This window comes from Hyla sarda, chromosome 6 (genome assembly GCF_029499605.1).
Source record: "Hyla sarda isolate aHylSar1 chromosome 6, aHylSar1.hap1, whole genome shotgun sequence".
Taxonomy (NCBI): domain Eukaryota; kingdom Metazoa; phylum Chordata; class Amphibia; order Anura; family Hylidae; genus Hyla; species Hyla sarda.
The window spans coordinates 123,697,772-123,713,265 of record NC_079194.1 but is presented as its reverse complement, the minus strand read 5'-3'; positions in this window follow the sequence as shown (position 1 = coordinate 123,713,265).

The window sequence follows — 15,494 nt, the reverse complement described above, 5'->3', positions numbered from 1 at the left end:
TTATCTAAATGTCTCCAATCCCAAACTATCAATTTAATAACAGCTGCCAAAGGTCCATAAGGATCTGTCTAATCCCTTTAAGATGGCCCATAAACCTGAGGATCAATTTATCAACATGTAATTCTGCAGCACAAATAAGAAGGATTCCATGTTATAATGCTTTGACCTCAAATTTTTTTTATTATAACCGAACAGATAGTCTGACATTTTGGTCCAGAAAGAGAAAAGACCTTTGGCAAGGTGTCTTTAGAGAGGGAGCAGGAAGAGAGGTCTGTAGCTGCCCGGTAGTATGTGGTATTGCGAGGTTCAGCAATATTACACAGACTTCTCAATATTATTTGAGCTGTGGAATAAATTATTGATAGTTGGACCTATGGCATAATTTCCATTGTGCATATACCGCCATGCAGAGTGCCTCACTAACTATCTCTTCTCTTTTTATATTAACATTCTTCAGTGTATTTTTCGATTGTCTGGAAAAACATGAATTAATGCTATCCAGTGTAATTCATTTTAGAGAGCAATAAGTTTATTTTCAAATTTGTCGCCATTACATACTGAATACATGGTATTTTTGTTCTTGTTAAAATAGTGTATGTATAACTTCTTTATTTACAATAAACTTTGATCTGTTTAATCTAGAAAAAAAATATATATATAGACAAAGAATAAGTCAGTCAGCACTTTAGTTGATACCAAACTATTATATGGACCTGGCCTACAGGTGCACGCTACTAGGCTAGATATACAGCAACAGAAGAATATAGCAGCACACTGCCAGCACAAGGATATAGGTGAAACATGAATATGCAGTTAAAACATGGAGAGCTATACAGCTATGGTGTAATAGATGCAAATGTGAAACTATGAAATAGTGAGGCACTTAGCTCGCAAATTTGTCCCCGCCGGCGGTCAAATAGCTTGGACCGTCCCACCGCCGGCGGGGACAAATTTGCGAGCTAAGTGCCTCACTATTTCATAGTTTCACATTTGCATCTATTACACCATAGCTGTATAGCTCTCCATGTTTTAACTGCATATTCATGTTTCAGAAGAATATAGCAGCACACTGCCAGCACAAAGATATAGATCTTTGTGCTGGCAGTGTGCTGCTATATTCTTCTGTTGCTGTATATCTAGCCTAGTAGCGTGCACCTGTAGGCCAGTCCATATAATAGTTTGGTATCAACTAAAGTGCTGGCTGACTTATTCTTTGTCTGTATTACACATACGGGGGAGTGGCTACCTCCATGTTGGCCTTGCACCCCACCCACCTCTATCAGGTGTGTATATAAGGTGTCTTGGATGTTCCAGACCCTGCCATGCTTACTGAACTGTTGACACAGAGGCATATTCAAAGTTTAGGGTCCGTCCCAATGAGGCCACCTTATCGCGGTGGGACGGTCCAAGCTATTTGACCGCCGGCGGGGACAAATGTGCGAGCTAAGTGCCTCACTATTTCATAGTTTCACATTTGCATCTATTACACCATAGCTGTATAGCTCTCCATGTTTTAACTGCATATTCATGTTTCAACTATATCTTTGTGCTGGCAGTGTGCTGCTATATTCTTCTGTTGCTGTATATCTAGCCTAGTAGCGTGCACCTGTAGGCCAGGTCCATATAATAGTTTGGTATCAACTAAAGTGCTGGCTGACTTATTCTTTGTCTGTATTACACATACAGGGGAGTGGCTACCTCCGTGTTTGCCTTGCACCCCACCCACCTCTATCAGGTGTGTATATAAGGTGTCTTGGATGTTCCAGACCCTGCCATGCTTACTGAACTGTTCACACAGAGGCATATTCAAAGTGTAGGGTCCGTCCCAATGAGGCCACCTTATCGCGGTGGGACGGTCCAAGCTATTTGACCGCTGGCGGGGACAAATTTGCGAGCTAAGTGCCTCACTATTTCATAGTTTCACATTTGCATCTATTACACCATAGCTGTATAGCTCTCCATGTTTTAACTGCATATTCATGTTTCAACTATATCTTTGTGCTGGCAGTGTGCTGCTATATATATATATATATATATATATATATATATATATACAAAGTCCATATAAAGCAGCATATCAAGATCGGGTGAGGGTGGGTGCAGGCACAGATAGAACCTCGGTACTCTGGTTCTTCTTAATATGCAAAGGATGAAGGCAGCACACCAAAATAGTGAATCAAAGCTGTGTTATTTATTCCATGGATAAGGAGACAACGTTTCCGCGGTCTCTCACCTAAAAATCTCACTTGAAAATGGCGGTGAGAGACCGCGGAAATGTTGTCTCCTTATTCATGGAAAAAATAACACAGCTTTGATTCACTATTTTGGTGTGCTGTCTTCATCCTTTGCATATATATATATATATATATATATATATATATATTAAATCACAACTTTTTCTAAACTGTACCTGAAACAAAGGGCACAGTAATGGGTACTCATCTTGCCCTTAGTATTTAAAGAGACTTTAAAGAGATCCATGGGCTACAAGAATTATCCATGTACAAACAGTACATTGACTATTTGATCTTGATCTGGGATGGGTCAACTGATTCTTTGTACTCATTTATGTCTTCTCTAATGACTTGCAATTAAAGTTACAAGAGCTGTCATAAAAAAAAAATATATATATATATATATTTCATTTGGTCACTTCAAATACATTGTGTGAAATTGCACAAGAGATTATGATTGTGAGGTTGAGGGGAAGAGACAGAGTTTGGATAAAGGATACCCTTGAAATCTTTTGTGGTGGCCCAGTACAGGAGTTGCACCTCTGTACCATTGCTGCCCTATCAGGCTGACTCTATTGAGTGACTATTGGGCCTCCCCCTTTTTCTGTGTTCCCTAAGTAGTTAACTACCACCTGTGTTATCTATTGTAATGTATATAACTTGTCATATACCTTTAAATAATGTTGCTAAGTGTTGTAACCAAGGAAGGTACCAGTGACCATGTGACCTATAGAGTGCCCTATGGGATCCCTCCAGAGTCTCCCCATATAAGCCCTGGGAGGAGTCAAGTCAGTCAAGGTTAATCTGTGTCAAGTCAGCGTGGTCCTACATTAAATTGTCCAAATCCACTACAAGTCCCAGCAAGCCCTAAGGTCTCTGAAGTCACTGGTCACCTCCGTGGGCCTAGCTAAACTGTTAAGACTGTTACACCTGTCTATCTCAGTAAAGCTGCCGTTGTTCCGTGACTTGGTGTCTGAGTCATTATTTGCCCCCGTGCCTAGCCCAGGATCCAGCGGCATACCGTTGGGTGGTGCAGAGGTTAAACCACACCCTGGCGTCACGAACACAAGGGGTTAATGCGATCTGCCCCAGGGTAATAACATCTGCCCTCATCACACCCTCACCCCACTTTTATCAGCTACTTTTAACAGGGCCAGTATGCTTACAGAAGCCAAATGTTTTCAACCAAGGAAGGTAACTAATAATACTAGAAACTGGTTGCAGCACTGTTATGACCATGTACACCAAGTGTAGGAACAGAAGAATGATCCTCACAAAGCGATCATCCTAGGCTAACCTTTAGAAGGGCCAAAACTCTTAGAACTTGCCCAACATAAAGTATCCAGTTCAAAGTAGAACAGGCCTTAAAGTGCATCATGCCTCCTGGGTTAAGGTGACAGTTTCATTTGTAACTGGTTTCACTGCAAGGGTTAATATAACATTCCAAATAAATAATGAAAATTTCATGCAGTGGTCAGGGATTTATCAAATGCGACAGTCGCACAAAAGTCTCAACCGCCTCGAAAGCAGCGTAAATGTAAGCAAGCCTGGACCTGGCTTACAAAACTTGCTTTGGAGAGCGGGATTTCATATTTCCTGCCGGGAGCAGAGACCATGGCTCCTGCGGGAAATATGAAATCACGTCCCCTGTTCTCCTCCTTTGTGTCATGTCCCGTCCCCCCCACCTATCCTTGCGTCGCCACCGCTCGCAGCAGCCTCCGCTCCACATCTCCCACCCCCCGGCTAGCCGTTACAGGACTACAACTTCCAGCATGCCCTAACAGTGAGGACATGCTGCGAGTTGTATTTGCAACGGCTGGTAGTTGCAGTCGGGTGGCTGGGGAGCAGAGCTGGCCAGCTGTAAGGAATATGAAACTACACTGTAACTTCATATTTCCTGGCCTGTCCACTCTCTGGCCACCTGCCCGCAACTACCAGCCATTGCAACTACAACTCCCAGCATGTCCTCACTGTTAGGGCATGCTGAGAGTTGTAATCTTGCAACAGCTAGTGGGCAGGTGATGGGGAGCGGCTGGTGCCTCCAACTGTTGCTAAACTACAACTTCCATGATGGGAGTTGTAGTTTAGGAATGGGGTGCCTCCAGCTGTTTCTAAACTACAACTTCCATGATGGGAGTTGTAGTTTAGAAATGGGGTGCCTCCAGCTGTTGCTAAACTACAACTTCCTTGACGGGAGTTGTAATTTAGAAACAGCGAGTCTCCAGCTGTTGCTAAGTTACAACTTATATCTTTCCTACACAACCAAAGGCTGTCTGGAAATTATGGGGTTGTGGTTTAGCAACAGCTCGAGGCTCCCTGTTAGGATATGCTGGTTTATGGGCGTTTTCTTTAAGGGAGGGCACTATAAATGTACTAACCTATTTTTCATGTTTTTTTCTTATCATTTCAGATCCGTGTATGCAGAGGACTATGTCGTTGACCAGCGTTTTTTTTATGTAATATTAACAAAAAGACTAACGAGGGCTTGTGGGAGAGTGTTTTTTGGAATAAAAGTTTTTAAAAAGTGTTGTGGTTTTTTTTGTTTAAATTTACTTTACAGGCTTAGTAATGGAAGTTGTTTTATAGTCGGAATCCATTACTAAGCCAGTGCTTAGCGATAGCCACAAAAACAGCTAGCACTAACCCCCAATTATTACCCCGGTACCCAGTGCCACAGGGGTGCCAGGAAGAGCCGGAACCAACAGGCTCGGAGCATCAAAAATGGCGCTCCTGGGCCTAGGCGGTAACAGGCTGGCATTATTTAGGCTGAGGAGGGCCAGTAACAATGGTCCTCGCCCACCCTGGTAATGTCAGGCTGTTGCTGTTTAGTTGGTATCTGGCTGAGAATGAAAATAGGGGGAACCCCACACATTTTTTTTTAATTGTTTAATTATTTATGCAAAAAAATATGGCTGTTATTCGTATTTTCATTCTCAGCCAGATACCAACCAAGTAACAACAGCCTGACGTTACCATTGTTACTGGCCCTCCCCAGCCTAAATAATGCCAGCCTGTTACTCCCTAGGCCCAGGAGCGCCATTTTTTTTAATCATCTGGGTCTGTTGGTACCAGCTCTTCCTGGCACTTCTGTGGTCGTGGGTACCGGGGTAATAATTGGGGGTTAGTGCTAGCTGTTTTTGTGGCTAGCGCTAAGTCCCGGTTTAATAATGGATTCCATCTATAAGACGGCTTCCACTACTAAGCCTGTAAAGTAAATTTAAACAAACAAAAAAAACACACTATTTAAAATCTTTTATTCCAAAAAACACTCCCCCACAAGACCTCGTTAACCATTTTATTAATATTAAACAACAAACAAAAAAAAAATGCTGGTACCGAAGTAGTCCACCGAATCCGAAGTCCTCTGCATACACGGATCTGAAATTATAAGAAAAAAAAACACAGGAAATTGGTTAGTACATTCACAGTCAGGTCCATAAATATTGGGACATGGACACAATTCTAACATTTTTGGCTCTATACACCACCACAATGGATTTGAAATGAAATGAACAAGATGTGCTTTAACTAAGATTGTCAGCTTTAATTTGAGGGTATTTACATCCAAATCAGGTGAATGGTGTAGGAATTACAACAGTTTGCATATGTGCCTCCCACTTGTTAAGGGACCAAAAGTAATGGGACAGAATAATAATCATGAATCAAACTTTTTTTTTTTAAACTTGGTTGCAATTACTTTGTAGTCAATTACAGCCTGAAGTCTGGCACGCATAGATATCCCCAGACGCTGGGTTTCATCCCTGGTGATGCTCTGCCAGGCCTCTACTGCAACTATCTTCAGTTCCTGCTTGTTCTTGGGGCATTTTCCCTTCATTTTTATCTTCAGCAAATTAAATGCATGCTCAATCGAATTCAGGTCAAGTGACTGACTTGGCCATTGCATAACATTCCACTTCTTTCCATTAAAAAACTGTTTGGTTGCTTTTGCAGTATGCTTTGTCCATCTGCACTGTGAAGTGCTGTCCAATGAGTTCTGAAGCATTTTGCTGAATATGAGCAGAAAATATTGACCAAAACACAAGAGAAGCAGTTCCATTGGAAGCTATACATTCCCACGCCATGACACTACCACCACCATGTTCACTGATGAGGTGGTATACTTAGGATCATGTTCCTTTCCTTCTCCATACTCTTGTCTTCCCATCACTCTGGGACAAGTTGATCTTGGTCTCATCTGTCCATAGGATGTTGTTCCAGAACTGTGAAGGCTTTTTTAGATGTCATTTGGCAAACTCTAATCTGGCCTTCCTGTTTTTGAGGCTCACCAATGGTTTCCATCTTGTGGTAAACCCTCTGTATTCACTCTGGTGAAGTTTTCTCTTGATTGTTGACTTTGACACACATACACCTACCTCATGGAGAGTGTTCTTCATCTGGCCAACTGTTGTGAACGGGGTTTTCTTCACCAGGGAGAGAATTCTTCAGTCATCCTCCACAGTTGTTTTCCTTGGTCTTCCGGGTCTTTTGTTGTTGCTGAGCTCTCTGGTGCCTTCCTTCTTTTTAAGAATGTTCCAAACAGTTGTTTTGGCCATGCCTAATGTTTTGGCTATCTCTCTGATGTACAAAACAAAGGATGGTGGGGTCCAGCTCACAAAAAAAGATAAAACATAATTTTTACTGCTCAAGGTTAAAACATAAACAAGAAAAAACTAAGTTTTGTTTTTTAATTGACCTATAGTTTTTTTTTTCTTGTACATGTTTTAACCTCAAGCAGTAAAAGTTATGTTTTATCTTTTTTTTGTGAGCTAGACCACACCATCCTTTGTTTTGTCCATATCATACGGGATATGGCCCGCATTGTCCGTGCTCCAAGAACTCCTGCAGTGCCGCACCAAAACCGCAGTCCTGTCTATTGGTGTCTGTATTGGGTGGTGAGCTGAACTACATTTTCTTTTTCCTACCTCTCTGATGGCTTTGTTTTGTTTTTTTCAGCCTAATGATGACTTGCTTCACTGATAGTGACAGCTCTTTGGATCTCATCTTGAGAGTTGACAGCAACAGATTCCAAATGCAAATAGCACACTTGAAATGAACTCTAGACCTTTTATCTGCTCATTGTAATTGGGATAATGAGGGAATAACACACACCTGGCCATGAAACAGCTGAGAAGCTAATTGACCCATTACTTTTGGTCCCTTAACAAGTGGGAGGCACATATGCAAACTGTTGTAATTCTTACACGTTCATCTGATTTGGATGTAAATACCCTCAAATTAAAGTTGACAGTCTGCAGTTAAAACACATCTTGTTCGTTTCATATCAAATCCATTGTGGTGGTGTATAGAGCAGAAAGTGTTAGAATTGTGTCAATGTCCCAATATTTATGAACCTGACTGTATAGTGCCCTCCCTTAGGGAAAAAAGACCATAAACCAGCTTTTCCTAACAGGGAGCCTCCAGCTGTTGCTAAGCTACAACCCCATTATTTCCAGACAGCCTTTTGCTGTTTTGGAAAGATATAAGTTGTAATTTAGCAACAGCTGGAGTCTTGCTGTTTCTAAACTACAACTCCCGTGATAAAAAAAGGATTCCTTACACATTCCCGTATACGGAAAAATAAAAAAAGTTAGAGGGGTCAGAAGAGGACAATTTAAATATGCTAATTTCATATAAATAGTTATAATTTATTGAAAAAAGCAAAACAAAATCAAACCTATATAAGGCCCCTTTCACACTGCCACAAACGTCCGTCAGGCACTTTTTTTTTGTGCCTTAACAGATGTTATTTTTGACCAGGCTCAACAGTAAACAATGGGTCCCAACAGATGCCATTCACTATTATGGGGGTCTGTCAGGCAATGTTGTTTTTGGATGGGACTAGTTGGAGGAAAAAACGTTGCATGATGTATTTTTCCTCCTGCTATTCTCCTCGAGTTCCCCGACGGACGTCACACTGCCCTGTCACAAAGGCAGCGTCAACGAAGCCTAGTTGGATATCATTTCAATTGTATAGACTTACAGAATACATAGAATGTGTCCTTTTTACAATTTTGTCCCACAAATATTTTGTTTTGTTTTGCTGTAGATCTTGTGGTAAAATTATTCATGTCATTACAAAGTAAAATTGGTGGTGCAAGAAACAAGGCTTTATATTTAAGGGGAAAAATTTAAAGCGTTATGATTTTTAGAAGGTGAAGAGAAAAAAAACATCCAAAGGGTTACATTTTTTTTTATATTTTGCAAATTTTTTCACAACTGCGGTTTTAGAGCAGAGAAGTTGTTGTTCTAAAGTTATTTACTGGTTTTTGCTTATGTGTGCTAAATAAATGGTATTCAAAAGTGTTTACTGTTTATTGCTTATGTGAGCCATATTTATCAACCCCCTGTGATAGTATGATTAATATGTCACACATAAGCAAAACCAAAATTAAGACAAAAATGCCTACAGAACTCGCTTACCAAAGCAACGATGATAAATGTCCCCGACAGTCTTTTTGAAAGGGGTAGCTTACTGCATACCATGTTGTTGTTGAGTTTAATGTATAAACAATATATATATATATATATATAGTGTGCTCCTTAGCTCCCCTTTGTTATGTTTGACTGTAAGTTGTCAGAATTAAAAAAAATTGTATAGTATATAATTTTGTATATTTGTCAATTTGAGCTCTTTGCTACACCCTGAAGGCCAACTGTTACGCCGAGCGCTCCGGGTCCCCGCTCCTCCCCGGAGCGCTCGCTTCACCCTCGCTACCGCAGCGCTCCGGGCAGCTCCACTGACCCGGTGCGCTGCGATACCGTCTCCAGCCGGGATGTGATTCGCGATGCGGGTGGCGCCCGCTCGCGATGCGCATCCCGGCTCCCGTACCTGACTCGCTCTCCGTCTGTCCTGTCCCGGCGCGCGCGGCCCCGCTCCCTAGGGCGCGCGCGCGCCGGGTCTCTGCGATTTAAAGGGCCACTGCGCCGCTGATTGGCGCAGTGGTTCCAATTAGTGTGTTCACCTGTGCACTCCCTATTTATACCTCACTTCCCCTTCACTCCCTCGCCGGATCTTGTTGCCATTGTGCCAGTGAAAGCGTTTCTTTGTGTGTTCCTAGCCTGTGTTCCAGACCTCCTGCCGTTGCCCCTGACTACGATCCTTGCTGCCTGCCCCGACCTTCAGCTACGTCCGACCTTGCTTCTGTCTACTCCCTTGTACCGCGCCTATCTTCAGCAGCCAGAGAGGTTGAGCCGTTGCTAGTGGATACGACCTGGTCACTACCGCCGCAGCAAGACCATCCCGCTTTGCGGCGGGCTCTGGTGAAAACCAGTAGTGACTTAGAACCGGTCCACTAGCACGGTCCACGCCAATCCCTCTCTGGCACAGAGGATCCACCTCCTGCCAGCCGGCATCGTGACAGTAGATCCGGCCATGGATCCCGCTGAAGTACCTCTGCCAGATATCGCTGACCTCACTACGGTGGTCGCCCAGCACTCACAACAGATAGCGCAACAAGGCCACGAGCTGTCTCAACTGACCGTGATGCTACAGCAGCTACTACCACAGCTTCAGCAATCATCTCCTCCGCCAGCTCCTGCACCTCCTCCGCAGCGGGTGGTCGCTTCAGGCCTACGATTATCCTTGCCGGATAAATTTGATGGGGACTCTAAGTTTTGCCGTGGCTTTCTTTCCCAATGTTCCCTGCACCTGGAGATGATGTCGGACCAGTTTCCTACTGAAAGGTCTAAGGTGGCTTTCGTAGTCAGCCTTCTGTCTGGAAAAGCTCTGTCATGGGCCACACCGCTCTGGGACCGCAATGACCCTGTCACTGCCTCTGTACACTCCTTCTTCTCGGAATTTCGTAGTGTCTTTGAGGAACCTGCCCGAGCCTCTTCTGCTGAGACTGCCCTGTTGAACCTGGTCCAGGGTAATTCTTCCGTTGGCGAGTACGCTGTACAATTCCGTACTCTTGCTTCAGAACTATCCTGGAATAATGAGGCCCTCTGCACGACCTTTAAAAAAGGCCTATCCAGCAACATTAAAGATGTTCTGGCCGCACGAGAAATCCCTGCTAATCTACATGAACTCATTCACCTTGCCACTCGCATTGACATGCGTTTTTCCGAAAGGCGTCAGGAGCTCCGCCAGGATATGGACTTTGTTCGCACGAGGCGTTTTTTCTCCCCGGCTCCTCTCTCCTCTGGTCCTCTGCAATCCGTTCCTGGGCCTCCCGCCGTGGAGGCTATGCAAGTTGACCGGTCTCGCCTGACACCTCAAGAGAGGACACGACGCCGCATGGAGAATCTCTGCCTGTACTGTGCCAGTACCGAACACTTCCTGAAGGATTGTCCTATCCGTCCTCCCCGCCTGGAAAGACGTACGCTGACTCCGCACAAAGGTGAAACAGTCCTTGAAGTCAACTCCGCTTCTCCACGTCTTACTGTGCCTGTGCGGATATCTGCCTCTACCTTCTCCTTCTCCACTAAGGCCTTCTTGGACTCCGGATCTGCAGGAAACTTTATTTTGGCCTCTCTCATCAACAGGTTCAACATCCCAGTGACCAGTCTCGCCAGACCTCTCTACATCAATTGCGTTAACAATGAAAGATTGGACTGTGCCGTGCGTTACCGCACGGAACCCCTCCTAATGTGCATTGGACCTCACCACGAAAAAATTGAGTTTTTGGTCCTCTCCAATTGCACTTCCGAAATTCTCCTTGGACTACCCTGGCTTCGACACCATTCCCCAACCCTGGATTGGTCCACTGGGGAGATCAAGAGTTGGGGTCCCTCTTGTTCCAAGGACTGCCTTAAACCGGTTCCCAGTACTCCTTGCCGTGACCCTGTGGTTCCCCCTGTAACCGGTCTCCCTAAGGCCTATATGGACTTTGCGGATGTTTTTTGCAAAAAACAAGCTGAGACTTTACCTCCTCACAGGCCTTATGACTGTCCTATTGACCTCCTCCCGGGCACTACTCCACCCCGGGGCAGAATTTATCCTCTCTCTGTCCCAGAGACTCTTGCTATGTCTGAGTATATCCAGGAAAATTTAAAGAAGGGCTTTATCCGCAAATCCTCCTCTCCTGCCGGAGCCGGATTTTTCTTTGTGTCCAAAAAAGATGGCTCCCTACGTCCTTGCATTGACTACCGCGGTCTTAATAAAATCACTGTAAAAAACCGCTACCCCCTACCTCTCATCTCTGAACTCTTTGATCGCCTCCAAGGTGCCCACATCTTTACCAAACTGGACTTAAGAGGTGCCTATAATCTCATCCGCATCAGAGAGGGGGATGAATGGAAAACGGCATTTAACACTAGAGATGGACACTTTGAGTATCTGGTCATGCCCTTTGGCCTGTGCAACGCCCCTGCTGTCTTCCAAGACTTTGTTAATGAAATTTTTCGTGATCTCTTATATTCCTGTGTTGTTGTATATCTGGACGATATCCTGATTTTTTCTGCCAACTTAGAAGAACACCGCCAGCATGTCCGCATGGATCTTCAGAGACTTCGTGACAATCAACTTTATGCCAAAATGGAGAAATGTCTGTTTGAATGTCAATCTCTTCCTTTCCTAGGATACTTGGTCTCTGGCCAGGGACTACAAATGGATCCAGACAAACTCTCTGCCGTCTTAGATTGGCCACGCCCCTCCGGACTCCGTGCCATCCAACGTTTTTTGGGGTTCGCCAATTATTACAGACAATTTATTCCACATTTTTCCACCATTGTGGCTCCTATTGTGGCTTTAACCAAAAAGAATGCCAATCCTAAATCATGGCCTCCTCAAGCGGAAGACGCCTTTAAACAGCTCAAGTCTGCCTTTTCTTCGGCTCCCGTGCTCTCCAGACCTGACCCATCTAAACCCTTCCTATTGGAGGTTGATGCCTCCTCTGTAGGAGCTGGAGCGGTCCTTCTACAAAAAAATTCTTCCGGGCATGCTGTTACTTGTGGTTTTTTTTCTAGGACCTTCTCTCCGGCTGAGAGGAACTACTCCATCGGGGACCGAGAGCTTCTAGCCATTAAACTAGCACTTGAGGAATGGAGGCATCTGTTGGAGGGATCAAGATTTCCCGTTATTATTTACACCGATCACATGAACCTCTCCTATCTCCAGTCTGCCCAACGGCTGAATCCTCGCCAGGCCAGGTGGTCTCTGTTCTTTGCCCGATTTAATTTTGAAATTCACTTTCGGCCTGCCGATAAGAACATTAGGGCCGATGCTCTCTCTCGTTCCTCGGATGCCTCGGAAGTAGAGCTCTCTCCGCAACACATCATTCCCCCTGACTGCCTGATCTCCACTTCTGCAGCCTCCATCAGGCAAACTCCTCCAGGGAAGACCTTCGTTTCTCCACGCCAACGCCTCGGAATCCTCAAATGGGGTCACTCCTCCCATCTCGCAGGTCATGCGGGTATCAAGAAATCCGTGCAACTCATCTCTCGTTTCTATTGGTGGCCGACTCTGGAGACGGATGTTGTGGATTTTGTACGAGCCTGCACTGTTTGTGCCCGGGATAAGACTCCTCGCCAGAAGCCCGCTGGTCTTCTTCATCCTCTGCCTGTCCCCGAACAGCCTTGGTCTCTGATTGGTATGGACTTTATTACAGACTTACCCCCATCCCGTGGCAACACTGTTGTTTGGGTGGTCGTTGATCGATTCTCCAAGATGGCACATTTCATCCCTTTTTCTGGTCTTCCTTCAGCGCCTCAGTTGGCAAAACAATTTTTTGTACACATTTTTCATCTTCACGGGTTGCCCACGCAGATCGTCTCGGATAGAGGCGTCCAATTCGTGTCAAAATTCTGGAGGGCTCTCTGTAAACAACTCAAGATTAAATTAAACTTTTCCTCTGCATATCACCCTCAATCCAATGGGCAAGTGGAAAGAACTAACCAGGTCCTGGGTGATTATTTACGCCATTTTGTTTCCTCCCGCCAGGATGACTGGGCAGATCTTCTACCATGGGCCGAATTCTCGTATAACTTCAGAGTCTCTGAATCTTCCTCCAAATCCCCATTTTTTGTGGTGTACGGCCGTCACCCTCTTCCCCCCCTCCCTACTCCCTTGCCCTCTGGTTTGCCCGCTGTAGATGAAGTGACTCGTGATCTTTCCACCATATGGAAAGAGACCCAAAATTCTCTTTTACAGGCTTCATCTCGCATGAAAAAGTTTGCCGATAAGAATAGAAGAGCTCCCCCCATTTTTGCTCCCGGAGACAAGGTATGGCTCTCCGCTAAATATGTCCGCTTTCGTGTCCCCAGTTACAAACTGGGTCCACGCTATCTTGGTCCTTTCAAAGTCTTGTGCCAAATTAATCCTGTCTCTTACAAACTTCTTCTTCCTCCTTCTCTCCGTATTCCTAATGCCTTTCATGTCTCTCTTCTTAAACCACTCATTATCAACCGTTTCTCTCCCAAGTTAGTTTCTCCCACTCCTGTCTCCGGTTCTTCTGACGTCTTCTCAGTGAAAGAGATACTGGCCTCCAAGACGGTCAGAGGAAAAAGGTTCTTTTTGGTGGATTGGGAGGGCTGTGGACCTGAAGAGAGATCCTGGGAACCTGAGGACAACATCCTAGACAAAAGTCTGCTCCTCAGGTTCCCAGGCTCTAAGAAGAGGGGGAGACCCAAGGGGGGGGGTACTGTTACGCCGAGCGCTCCGGGTCCCCGCTCCTCCCCGGAGCGCTCGCTTCACCCTCGCTACCGCAGCGCTCCGGGCAGCTCCACTGACCCGGTGCGCTGCGATACCGTTTCCAGCCGGGATGCGATTCGCGATGCGGGTGGCGCCCGCTCGCGATGCGCATCCCGGCTCCCGTACCTGACTCGCTCTCCGTCTGTCCTGTCCCGGCGCGCGCGGCCCCGCTCCCTAGGGCGCGCGCGCGCCGGGTCTCTGCGATTTAAAGGGCCACTGCGCCGCTGATTGGCGCAGTGGTTCCAATTAGTGTGTTCACCTGTGCACTCCCTATTTATACCTCACTTCCCCTTCACTCCCTCGCCGGATCTTGTTGCCATTGTGCCAGTGAAAGCGTTTCTTTGTGTGTTCCTAGCCTGTGTTCCAGACCTCCTGCCGTTGCCCCTGACTACGATCCTTGCTGCCTGCCCCGACCTTCAGCTACGTCCGACCTTGCTTCTGTCTACTCCCTTGTACCGCGCCTATCTTCAGCAGCCAGAGAGGTTGAGCCGTTGCTAGTGGATACGACCTGGTCACTACCGCCGCAGCAAGACCATCCCGCTTTGCGGCGGGCTCTGGTGAAAACCAGTAGTGACTTAGAACCGGTCCACTAGCACGGTCCACGCCAATCCCTCTCTGGCACAGAGGATCCACCTCCTGCCAGCCGGCATCGTGACACCAACTCCCCGTCTCCATTGGGCACAGATGCGCAATAGGAAAGAAGATGTAAACAGCTGTTACTCTTCAACTAGTTCCCCAATAAATGTGAGTAACCTCTATTTTTAAAGCTGTTCGCCTGCACTATAACCCAATGTAATGGGTTTAGTACGAGTGAACAAGCTGTCAGTTTCTCTTTAAGGCTAGGTTACCACAATAGGACAGTAAGGGCCCTTATCCCAATTAATCATGATAGATACAGCCCATTTAAATCTGTGTAATCCGTAACACATATGAGTTGGCAAAATATCAAAATGGGATGCCGACATATAGGTGCACAGGATAGGACTCCACTGACTTCAATGGCCCAAACCTAGTCACCTAGTGACAATTTGGGAAATTAATGTTAATGGATCCTGTTTTTATCAAGTCACGTATATGTCAGCATCCCATTGTGACAGTTTACCATGCAATTGTACTATGTATGGCACAATCGATGTAAACCCTGCCTAATTCCATTCTATAATTTACAATAAAAATAATTGCTGGTCTGTCCTGTCTCTATTTACATTACAGCAATCACTCAATTACCCTGTATAGGATACATAAAGGAAATACAGCTATTTGTCAGAGCCTGTTGTGTGTACTGGGATTACCCTTGGAGGGGTACTCCACTGGCCAGCGTTCAAAACATTTAGTTCCGAACACTATGCGCGCACTGCGGGGGATCGGCCACGCCCCTCATGACATCACGTTCTGTCTCCTCAATGCAAGTCTATGGGAGGGAGCGTGATGACCACCATGCCCCCTCACATAGACTTGCATTGAGGGGCGTGGACTGATATCACAAAGCGCAAGCGCAAGCGCAGCGCAAGCATAGCATTTGAAACTAAATGTTTACCGAATGCTGGTCAGTGGAGTACCCCTTTAAAAATAGGGACAGTTCTAGACATAGGACTGTTGGCACATTGTATATAGATTGCTCATAGTAAGTG